We start from the raw sequence: 12,783 nt of genomic DNA, 5'->3' as shown, positions 1-12,783 counted from the left end.
TTACTCTAGCACCGGGCTCTGGAATCGGGGTTGGTGGTTCCACCACATGGGGATCATTCCTGCCAACGAATTCTCAAACTTATTTGAGATGGTAGTTGGTGATGCGACACTAAAACCCACATAGACAATCCGGCAGAAAAGACATCAAGAGAACACAAGAGAGGACATTCATTGTCAGCAGGTCTGGTTTGACGCTCTATATCCGTATCGCCTTCATGGTTTCATGCTCAAAATATCAACCACGACTGAGGACTGGTGGCCATTGGTGAGGGCGGCGTTGGGAGATTCATTTATATATCGTACTATATAATTAAGCAGGCATCCTTTGCTACCTGCCGCATGCTTATTATATATCGTAGTGACATACGGCTAATTATTTATCTGGGTACTGAGAGCTGCATTTGAACAACCAGACTTGACTTGATGCATGCCGTGTCCATTGGAGGGCATAATGCTATCTAAGGGCATCTTTAACGTTAACCCGTAAATTTCCTTCTGCATCTGCCCGCGAACATGAATGCAGGAGGCTGTCATCCAACGCTGCCCGCATACATTCGACCAACAATTCGAACTAATTGTACGAAATTCGTCTAAACCAGCCGGATTTCATTAAAGTTCGAACATAATTTACATAAAAGGTTGATATTTTGACCCGTTTAAAAAAAACTAAAAAACCCTAATGCCTATACTGGACGACCACCTCGTAGGCATGGCCACCTTGCCCTGTCGCACCGCCATCTCCGTCGGTGTCATCGTCGTCGTGGTCCCTCCAGCAGCGGAACAACGCTGGATGGACGAGGCAGCCTTGTCCGGCGGTTGCCTTCCGCTCGTGGAAGTGCCGCTCCGCCTCCTGCTGCGCGGTGCAGAGGGCCTCCACGGCCACTTCCAATGTGGCCTTCGGAGCCCTGGAGGCGGCCTTGCCGCGACTGGTGTTGCCGAGCAGTCGCTAAGCGACCACTCCTCGCCGATCTTGGCGAGCTCATCGCCAAGGTGGGGGTCGTGCCTGGCGGTCGTTTCCGTGGTGGTCATGGAGCAGCCGAGCGCCCACGCGCCAGCGAGTTCAGGGTCGTTGCGGACCCAGTCCGGCGCCACGTTGCTCTTGGCGAACACGGAGCGGCGACAAGCATTGCTTCGCCTCGGAGATGACATATGGGTTCCGCCTCGAGATGACATATGCAAATACTTAGCAAAGGTGACCATGTCATGATGCAATGATGCTAAAGGCATACCAGTCTTCCAGCCATTGATCATTAACAACACACATTCTAGCTTGTTTTGCTATCATATACTCCACACCTAGCACAATTTTCAACAGAACACTCAAAAGGCTATGGACCGCCACTGAAAGTGCTCAGCTATTTCTCCTTTCTATTCTACGTGGGGCACAGGCGCACGGTTAATGGCTGCTGCCGTGTTTCACACCAGATTCCCATCTGCGTGCACTAAATCCGCCCCCATTTACGACCACAGCATGCCCATTCCTGAGCATATAAACTCCATCGGCCCCCTGTCGCCGCCACACCCCCATTGACCATATCGCGACGGTTGCGCCCTCGTCACGAACCTATGCCCGGCGAGACCGGCGAGGACGACCCAAAAGAGAGTTTTGGGATAGGCAATGGTACTATTCCTAGTGGGTCGAAAAGGACGCACGCGCCCTAAGGCTGAGGCCCTGTTTGGTTAAACAGTCCTAGGACTTTTTTTAGTCCCAACTTAAAAGTCCCTAGTCCCTACCTGTTTGGTTCCAGGGACTAAACATGGACTAGAGGTTATTAAATGACATGCTAAAAGACCATGTTACCCCTAGTAATGAACTAATAGAGATAAGGTGCGGTGCATGCCAGGGGCAACTATTGGAAAAAAGTCACAAAGTCTCTCCCTCAGGGTCTTCTTTATTTAGTCCCAAATGCCCACTTTTAGTCCCTAAAAGTCCCTCATGTTTGGTTTAGATGGGACTAAAAGACACTTTTTTAATCCCTACAACAAAAGGTCCCTATAAACAAACACCCTCTGAATCAGTCGTCGGTCGCGCCCGCCTCGCCGCTTCCCTCGCCTACTTTGACCGCCTGTCGACGGCCACCTGGACAGAAATGGACGCCGTGATCGCGTTGGCCTTCAAAATTGTGGCCTTATCCGTGTCCAGGACGTGCATACATTCATTGACCATGTGGCCATGAAGTTCATGGCAACCGAAACCTACCCCATCTGCAAGGTTACTACCAAATGGTGAAACAGGTCATAGTTCAAAATCTAGTAGAGAATCGCAATTTAAATGGTTGCTCAAAACCTATCTAGTATGGAAAAACTTCCGTTGTTGAGGTGGGGAAGGAAGTGATCTGGTACCCAATGACAAATGGGTCCCACATGAAAAAAAGAATTAAAGACTACGTTTGTGGCAATTCAAAATTTATGCATCATCGCATTGGTAGCCTCCATATAGTCATGGAAGGTGCTACATACAATAGATGACAATCGATATTATGACGACTCTGCTAGAGCTGCTCTAGTCGTCTCCTCTTTAAAGTATATCGAGGAAATTAAAGTACTATCCTGATGGCTTTCTACTCTGCTAATCAACGAAACCTGGACTCCATCGCTTGTATCAACTCAAAGCTCCAATCTGCTACCTCCGTTCGGGTTTATTAGGCCTGCTTTCATTTTGCGCTAAATTTTAACCAACAAATTTAACTAATAAATATACATGATATGTCACAAAAATTATACCCCCAAAATGCTCTTTGAAATAAAAATCTAACAGTGTACTTTTGGTATCATATATTTTATATTTTATTAGCCATATGGATGGTCAAAGTCTGGCTCAAAATGCTAAGGGGCCTAACATACCCGGACGGAGGTAGCAGACATAGGTCACATATGTAGCTCACTTGAATCCAGGATTATGGACATGACACGATAGTACATATTTATCAAATTATGCCACCGTTCAGCATGAAAATTGCCGTTACCTTTAGCGCCATCTGCACCCCTACACGTGTGTCTTAGGTCGGACCGATGACTTGCATATTTTGCTTTTCATGTATAGTGGGGAGCACAGGACATGTAAAGCCATGTATATGTGCATGCATGATGCGTTGTGTCACTTTTTCTATCGTCACTTTGTTCCCGTCGCAGCATATTCTCACGCGACGCGGCCCTTGAATAGTGTTAAGTACTCCTGGTCGACAGCTTTAATTTACCATCCGCTGCTTCATCACATGCATTCATGGAGATCCACGAGACCTCAAGGTGTTGGCTATCCAGACAAAGGCAATGGCAATTCTGGCAATTAATTAAGTTGATTGATTGATTGAGTACATCTCTATATTGCCAGACAGCACACACCCACACATGCACCTTCGTGCTTGCAAATGACCAGATCCGCTATTCCCGCGGTGCCTTCGTCAATACTAACCAACTTAATTTTTTTAGAAACTTTGATCTATTCATCAACTGTCAATGTACTACAAAGAACACAAACAGTAAAAATTACATTCAGGTATGTAGACCACCTAGCGACGACTACAATCACTGGAGCAAGCCGAAAGCATGCCGCCATCATCGCCCCTCTCTCATCGTAGCTGAGGAAACATTGTAGATAGTTGGAAAGCCTTCGTGCTAAGGCCGCATAGGATCAGCACACCAGAATAATTTTAATGTGGACTACATACGAAGCAAAATAAGTGAATCCACAATCTAAAATATGTCTATATACATTCATATGTAGTACAATATGGCTCAAGTCTAGTCTTGCTAATGTACCACAACTTTGTTTGGAGGATCTCCCTCCCCTTGAGCAATTAAACGGCTTTAACCCTGCAAAAAAAATCTCCAAAAAGACTTATATTTAGCTAAACTACGATCAGCGAAAGACAAAAAAGACATGCGCTGAACTGCATATCATGACTGTCAAATAGATCTACCTTTGATAGTTTTGTAACCCGTCAATACGTCTGTCAACCCGTCTGCTCGAGGGTTTTTCTGGTTACGAGCCACCGGGCACGGGATCTTGAATCTGGCACAACGCCGTCACACCAGCGCCACCATGGGCGCAGCCCCAACAACCGCGACCCGGGTGATGGTTGTTGGTGCCCATCGCTGGTTCGCCATTTGTTTTTGTGAACGCGCTGCATGCGCACGTCGAAAAGCTGCCTTGGTACATATTTCTAATCATCTACTTGCTCACAACTTCACAGCTGCTCGCTTTTGTGACCTGCGAGGAAAGGCATGCTTGCTGGTACCCGGTGGATTATGCCTGGTAGATCCAGATCCAATAATTAGGCTCCAAATTAGTCCCCATGGCATGCACATGCCCCGACGAATACTACAAATTAGGTGTAGCTGGCTGTTAGGAGAAGAACAACAACCCCCGTCTCCGCGCTATAAAAGCAGCACTGCAGCTTGCCTTGCTTTGCTACACCGAGTTCATTTCTTACTCCTTCTACTCCTCAACACCCCACCGAACTACCAAAGTGTTGTTTGTGAGAGGATCATATCGGCCGGCCGGAGATAATGGCAGAGACGGTGCTGAGCATGGCGAGGTCCATGCTGGGCGGTGCTATTAGCAAGGCCGCCTCTGCCGCCGCCGACGAGATGAGCCTCCTCATGGGTGTGCGCAAGGATATTTGGTATGTGCACATGCACTTCTTTTGTTTTTGTCATGCACTTCCCACTGCCTCTTACATCCTTTTTTCCCCCTGTTATTAAGAACAACTTGTTGGATGAACATTAGTTGAATATATAAATTCTTGAAACAACCAATTTTTTTTTACTCAACTCTTGTATATAGAATGGCACCAGGCATTCATGGTAGGCTTGAAATCTCTTCATGGGGGTGCATATTTCTTCTTCTTCTTTGCATGTCACGGGCTGCAAGAATGACACAAAGCGAGCTGTAATAAAGTTACTTTTCCATTGTTGATAGGTTCATCAAAGACGAGCTAGCAACGATGCAGGCTTTCCTGGTGGCCGCTGAAGGTATGGAGAAGAAAGATATGCTACTCAAGGTGTGGGCAGAGCAAGTAAGGGAGCTGTCATACAATATTGAAGATTGCCTTGGTGAATTCATGGTGCATGTGGCAAGTCAAAGCTTGTCACAGAAGCTTATGAAGCTCAAAGAACGACATCGAATCGCAGTGCAAATCCGCGATCTCAAATCAAGAGTCGAAGAAGTCAGCAACAGGAACACACGCTACAATCTGATTGAGAAGAACCAAATTACCAGAACCATTGATGAGAGGGATTCTTGCATGGAAGATATCCGCAACCATTCAGCTAGCAACATAGATGAAGCAGGACTTGTGGGGTTTTCCGAGCCCAAACAAGAGTTGATAAAGCTTATAGATGTCCATGCCAAAAATGGTCCTGCTCAGGTAGTATGCGTCGTCGGCATGGGCGGTTTGGGTAAGACTACTCTTACCAGGAAGGTTTATGAAAGTATGGAGAACTTTTGCCAGGATGGAGCTTCTCAAGGTTATGATCAAAGAATTTTTTGGCAAGGAAGCATTGAAGAAGCAACTTGAAGGTAATGTAGTTCGAGAAGAGGACCTCGCCAACTATCTGAGGAAAGAGCTGCTTGAAAAGAGGTACTTTGTTGTACTTGATGATTTGTGGAACATCGATGATTGGAACTGGATAAAAAATTTTGCTTTTCCGAGTAGTAACAACAAAGGTAGCCGAATATTGGTAAGAACACGTGATGTTGGTTTAGCTAAGAAGTGCTCATTGGAATCTTCCATACCACTTATCTACCACCATAAACCCCTAGAAACAAATGATGCCATATATTTGCTATTAAGGAAGACTAGGAGAAGTGAGAAGGACATGGATAATGATGTGAAAATGAGGGAAATAGTTACCAAGATAGTCAAAAAGTCAGGACTGTTACCACTAGCTATTCTCACAATAGGAGGCATGCTTGCCACTAGAGAGGTTAGTGAATGGCAAAGTATTTACAACCAGATCCCCTTAGAGCTAGAGAGCAACCGAAGTCTTGAAGCAATGAGGAGGATGGTTACCCTAAGTTACAACCACTTGCCTTCTCATCTGAAGTCATGTTTTCTATATTTAAGCATATTTCCTGAGGATTTTGAAATTCAAAGGAGGCGTGTGGTAGAAAGATGGATAGCCGAGGGGTTTGTTATCGTCAGGGATGGGCTAAGTGCTGAGGAGGTTGGAAATAGTTACTTTGATGATCTAGTCAACCGAAGCATGATTCAGCCATCAAGAGTGAACATAGAAGGGGTTGTAAAGAGCTGCCGAGTCCATGATATCGTTCGCGATGTCATGATAGCAATTTCTAGAGATGAGAATTTCGTGTACGTGGCAGGGAATAGTTTGACTAGTGTTGTAAATAAGACCTTCCGCCATGTAGCATACCATGGTATCATGTGCCAAAATATTGGCATGGATTGGAGCCACGTACGGTCAGTAACTGTGTTTGGTGAGAGATCATTGGGGCCATCACCTTCAGTTTGTTCACTTGACATGAGAATGCTCAGAGCCTTAGATCTAGAGAATGCACAATTTCAAGTCACACAGAAGGATATCAGCAACATAGGCTTGTTGCGCCACTTGAAGTATGTGAATTTTTCTGATCCTCGAGGATATTCGGCTATTTATAAACTTCCTAGATCCATAGGGAAATTACAAGGCTTGCGCACTTTGAACATTGGAGACAGCTATATTACAGAACTGCCAACTGAGATTTGTAAACTCAAGAGTCTATGCAGTGTCCGTTGTACCAGAGTTATTAGGTCCTACAGATGGTTTGACCTGGATGAACCTGGGAAATGCTTGGTGAACACACTTTGTCTGCCCATACTGTTCACACCTTTGGTTGATCCTAGTGAACATCCCGAGGTAGTTGCTGAGCTACACATGGCCTGGTCTAGCCGTTGGTCATGGTCAAGAGGTGTGAAGGTGCCAGAAGGAATCGGCAAACTGAAAGAGCTGCAAATACTAGAGGTCGTGGACATCAGACGAACTAGTGGCAAGGCAATTAAAGAGCTAGGTGAGCTTGTGCAGCTGAGAAAACTGAGCGTGGTAACAGAAGGGGCCACCAAGCAAAAATGCAATGTATTGTGTGATGCCATTCAGAAGCTCACTTGCCTCCGCTCTCTTACAGTGAATAATTTTCTTATTGGCTCAGGCGTAACACTAGAGTGGCTGCATGTTGTTTCCTCTCCTCCTCCCCTATTGAGGAGTCTGAAGTTGGATGGATGCCTTGGAGAGATTCCTGGCTGGGTTGGCAGTCTGATACATTTGGTCAAGCTTCGCTTATCCAGGACTGTAATAAAGAAAGAAGGTAAAATCATGGAAATACTAGGGCCACTTCCCAACCTCATGCACCTTCGTCTTGGATACGGCTTTTATAGTGGGGAGAAGTTGGCATTCAAAATGGGAGCATTCCGAAATCTCAAGAAGCTTGGTATTTGTGATCTGGCGAAACTGAGAGAGTTGAAATTTGAGGATGGCACCTCACCCCAGCTGGCAATGATATATATCAGTTGGTGCGAATTGGCATCAGGAATTATTGGAGTCAACCAGCTTCCAAAGCTCAAGCAGATCGCACTTGGTCCCTATGGTCGAGTGGCGAATCTTGCTATGCTGCAAAGTGAAGTGGACGCCCACCCCAACAGTCCCGTGCTGCGACTGTCTGAGGAACGGAGCCACCACGACCTGGGAGGCACCGTCGCCCAAGTGGGAGAAGCAACGGAGGAATCATCATCTCTCCATCCTGAGCCTGCAGCAGCGGGAGGGAGCTCAGAATCGGTGGTGACAACAAACGTCAGGTCAGATAATTGATTCTCTTTCGTTCCATTAATACTAGCCCATATATATAGTGTTGCTATGGAGTGTGATGTGCTAATTAATTTGTATATAGCAGCCAAGACGATCTGCTTTACACTTACAATTCGTGCTGACTGAATCCGAGCAAGTCTCCTGCCACTTCCACCACAATGTAGTAACACTCTGCAGGTACGGCTCAAATCTTGCTCTGTTTCTTATTATTTGTGTTGGCTCACGCATTTTAGTTTCTCCCAACTTCAGTAGATCGGATTTCTAGCTATCTTCTTCCTTTCAGTATGTGCCCACGTATTTTTAAGCTGCACCTGATTATATATAGGCATAGCACGGGCTTGGATTTTTAAGCATGCCACATCTCCTTCTGTTTATGTAGCCACCATGTTACATGTTCTGTACTTACAGTTCCTGGCAATATACTTACAGTCTCCTAGCCATCAAGGCCTCTTGGTTATCTACCGGGTGGCAAACCGTTAGATCTCAGATTGATGAAATGAACCAGTGCTCTGTATATGCATCCAGGTTCAGGTGCGGGTGCAGGAAAAGAGGAAGATACAAATACAGTCAGGATGGTTGACAGCTGCAAGATACGCCAGATTGTTTCTGTATGTTTCCCTACTATGCGCACAACATTCTTGAACGTGTTTCCTTTTAACCTCGATGCTAGACAGGTTAATCAGTTGAATTCATTCTAAAGATTCAGTGATGATGACACTAACACCCCTAGTATTCTTTCAGGCAGAATTAAAGGTTGGGCGAAGACTGTCTCTTCCAATTCAATGCTCCGGTGAACTTGGGGCAATCTTTTAGGCAGAATTAACGGTTGGACTCCTTCCGCTGGAACATCAATTATTAACTGCATGTTGCAATATCCAGAGGATAATCATATAATGATCTGTTGCTAATTATCAATAGAGACTTGCTTTGTTTGCCCGTGGGTCGCTGCTTGTATGATTCCATGCTATATCTTGTACCGAATCATAACTGAAGAATGACGACACCTGCTTACTGTATAAGATTGTGCACTGAAGAATGCCGACGCCGACGAAGAGCATAGCCAGGTCAGATAACTTCTCTTTCGTCCAGTACTAGTCGACAGCAAATGAGATGCTAATTGCCACTTTCTGCATTCAGAATTAATCTCCCTCTATCTTGTTGTTTTAACAGCCAAGATGACGTACTGTACACATACAGGCCCTGTCCAATAACCATGCCACTGTATAACTGCATGCTCATCAGCCAAGTTCCATTAGGGGTTCAGACTTGTGAAGAAAATCAGCGGCTACAAGTCCACTACATCACTAAACGAAAAATTGGGAACTTCCTGCAGCAGGACAGCTGCACCATGGACATGAGAAAGTGGGAATCCAATTATAGCACCATGCATCTGCACCCAAATCGCCTGCATATATTTCCAAGGCTGCAGGCTGCAGGTGATTGATTTTTCTATATCCATGGTCTTATGCATAGATTTTCCTTTCAGCTTATATTTTCCCTGTTTTTGTACAAAAGAAGAAAATAACACTCTGTTCTTTAAACATAAACCCCAAATTATTAAGCCATATAATCTGCACTGTATGTTGTTGCCTGTCATCTCCAAACAGAACTACTAGTTCTTTTTCATATGGTCAGTTTGGTCTCTTAGACTCTCGCCATTACCAATGGGGCTACCTCCTCTTGTCTTTTATAATTTGAAGCACCCCTTTTGTTTACACACTTTACAGGAAGTTAGGATTTCGCAAATCCAGGTCAAGCTGGAATGTGGCATGATTAAGGTCATGATGCAATTAATGCGACTTATGGTGGTGCATTAGAGTACCAAATTTTCTGCTGAAGGTTGTATAATAGCACGGAGCCAATTGGAGGAAGGCAAAACCAATGGAAGTACGAGAGGTGGGCACCGGCTGACCGCCTATTCCTTCTGTATTTCAGTGTATAATTGTATATTCTGGAGATAAATTAGTGCTCACAGTGTGGTAGGGGAGCATTTCCAAATGTCAGGAATCTTGATATTTGGCAGGAGCTGAAGCAACTCTCGCATGTGAGAATTGAGCAGGGTGGTTGAGAAGGACACTGAATGTTGTGAAGAGTGTGTACTGTGATCACACTGATGAGTGGTCAGTTCAATTTACTTCCTCTCTGTTCGTTGCGGTGCCTGTGCTTGTTTATTTTCTATGCCTGTGCTTGTTTGTAATCAAAGAATGGGTACTGCATATGCATGTGCCGTTGAGTCCGCAGTGCGGAGCGGAGCAGTCCCGTGGTACAAAATCAACCTGATTTCCAGTACTACTCTGTTTCAATGAAGATGATTAATTGCTCTCAAATTCTTTGCTTCGATTCACGCGAGGATGACCTCTTCTTTGCTTCGATTCACCCCTTCTGCACGCTGCACTCAGGTCGTCGTTTTGAGGTCAAAACTCCTCTTCACGCTGCACTCAGGTTGCCCCAAACTCCAGTTCAACGTAATTACCTGCTGTTAGTTCCACCTGCTAGCTACACATACAAAGCTTATCTTATACTGTCACGTTCTCAAGCTGCAGTGCTTTGATATCTCTGCTTCGATTTTCCGCTGAGCTTGATTTTATTCCTATAATCCATTTCAGAGCAGAAAAAAAATATTGTTTGTTTGTTTGTTTGTTTGTTTGCTTGCTAGATAACTGGTCAGAATGGTGGTACCTTAAAACTGTCAGAAATACTGTTTGCTTGCTAGATGAGATTTGACCACCCAGCACCTTAACCCAAAGGCCCAAGTGAATAATCTCAAGTGAAATTGGAAGCCATTGGATCTTTTTCTGATCCAGGAGGGAGTTCTCGATGTTGCTCCCTCAACAGTCCAAGTTCCTCTGAAACATGAACATTGAAGTGATCATCCTGATAACTGGTCAGTTCAATAAGCACCAACTCCTCTTTGTTTGAAGCTGTTATGTCACATGATCTTCATATACTTGCAATTTCTTATGTGGTTTTCAGCTTATCACGAACACATAAACATTTGTTGATGAAATAAAACTAATGCATCCTCTGTTTATGCATTTCAGTTGGAGAGAACAAGTGGAAAATGCAATAGACTAAACCACTGGCGCTGCCTCCTGCAAGGCTACTCGGGGGCGAACCCTAGCACCTCCGCCTCATTCCCCCTTCACATCTCTCCTCTCCGCCGCGGCCGCGTGGGACCGGTGAAGGTGGCGGCGGGGATCTGGGCGTCTTCACCTCAGGTGGAGGGCCTCGGCTTCCAAGGTGGCGGCCTGGGTGGTGGCATGTTGTGCGGCCGGCTGGTTAATTTTGTTGGGTCACCTCCCCGGTCGTGTGGGTGGTGTGGAGGTGGTGTGCTACGGCTGTTGCGCCCCCCCTCCCCCGCTGGTTGCTGGTCGCCATTGATATGTTCGACCTCAACCCTATCTACTCCGATCTGCACCAGATCCGGCCACTGGTTTAGAGGGAATCCCTTGGTCGGTGCGGCGGCCACTCCGGAGGCGGCGCCTTTGGGTGTTGTTCCCCTTGTTGGAGGCTTCAGAGAGGATCCCCTTCCTTCCATCCCTCCCAGGAGCTCAGGTGAAAGCCTCAGACCCCCTGTTCCAAGCGACGATGACACCGTGGTGGCGTGCTCCTTCCTGAAGGCGTCGTTCGGGGGCTGCTCAAGCAGTGGTGGAGGTGGCGCCAAGCTACATCTTCGGCATCTTCTCGGTCTCTGGTGCGGTTGGTCCGCGCCATTGGTGTGAGGGGATCGGTGTCCTTCTTGGCGCCGGCGGTCCGGTGATTCCTATCCTTGACCAATGTATCGTGCGGCCATTTTTGGCCTTCTCCGTGGTTCGGCACCTTCGTTCAACATCTCACATCTGGCGTTCTGTCTTGCCGCTGCCGGCGACGGTGCTTGGGTGGTAGGGCCTCTGTTACGTGTGGGTCTACTCATGTCGTCTCTCTTTCGGCAGCCTGGGTGAAAGGGTGGTGGCCTGTGCGGCGGTAGAGACAAATCATTGTTGCCCATGTTTGGTCCTTCGGTGGCTGTCAGCAAACACAATAGTCACACGGTGATGCCCTCCTCCCGTGGCCTTAGTAGGTTAGCTGGTGTAGGTATAGCGGCGGTCGTTGGCAATGGTGTGGTCTGTTCTTGCACGTTGTGAAGTTGCCTTGAGTTGTTCTACCAAGCACCTTGTACCCCTTATTTCCGTTGTTTTCCTTTGTGTATGTTGTTGCCCTCTAATCTTAGTCGGTTGATGGCTTTGTTAATTCAAAGCCAGGCTAGATTCGAGCTCTTCTCGGACTTGGCCGGCGCCTTTTCTCTAAATAGACTAAACCACACAAGATGTTGCTACTAAGGCCCTCCCCAATGATCCACCTTGTACAGGTGCTAAGACTGCCATGTAGAAAAAAAATCTGATGTGGCAAGATAATAAAGAGGAGAGAGGTGAGTTTGGTGACCCGAGAAAGAATCAATACCAAGCACGTGAACCTAGGCAAAAATAATTAAATGAAAGAAATCCACCAATGCATGAAATAGTTTAGCTACTAAAGCATTAAATATAAGGAGCTTAGCACCAACAAGTGAAGCATCTATGCATTGTGGACATTAGTGTTGCTAAACTTATTAATATGCTTAGCACCTTTTCTAAGCACCAATGCATTGGAAGTGGCCTAATAAAGCTGCATATATTGTGATGCCTTCATTGGCCATCCGACTCGGCATTCCAAGTCCGCTGGCGGTGGCCCCTAAGCCGCAAATTGAAACTGAGATACCCCATAGGAGCGCATTGCTCTATAACGGAGGTGACGTAGCAGTTTACAAGTGGAAACTGCTGGCCCAGATGACAATTGCTTATTGGGAACATTGTAGAATGGATCAACCTGATGTGAACACGTGCAATTAATTGTGAATACAAACTCACTTTGTTTACTAGCACCTAGGGATGGAATTCGAGCCGAGTCAAGCCAGCTCGTTTCATTAACGAACTAGCTCGACTCGACTCGTAACTATAACGAGCT

General features: G+C 46.1%; 1 pseudogene; it reads left to right on the top strand.

The window, feature by feature from the left end:
* The first annotated feature begins 4,340 nt into the window (after positions 1-4,340).
* Positions 4,341-9,959, top strand: LOC141026386 (disease resistance protein Pik-2-like; annotated as a pseudogene).
* The last annotated feature ends 2,824 nt before the right edge of the window (positions 9,960-12,783 follow it).

This window comes from Aegilops tauschii, chromosome 7, assembly GCF_002575655.3.
Source record: "Aegilops tauschii subsp. strangulata cultivar AL8/78 chromosome 7, Aet v6.0, whole genome shotgun sequence".
NCBI classification, from domain to species: domain Eukaryota; kingdom Viridiplantae; phylum Streptophyta; class Magnoliopsida; order Poales; family Poaceae; genus Aegilops; species Aegilops tauschii.
The sequence above is the reverse complement of the archived record's forward strand: the minus strand, read 5'-3'. Positions and strand labels throughout refer to the sequence as shown.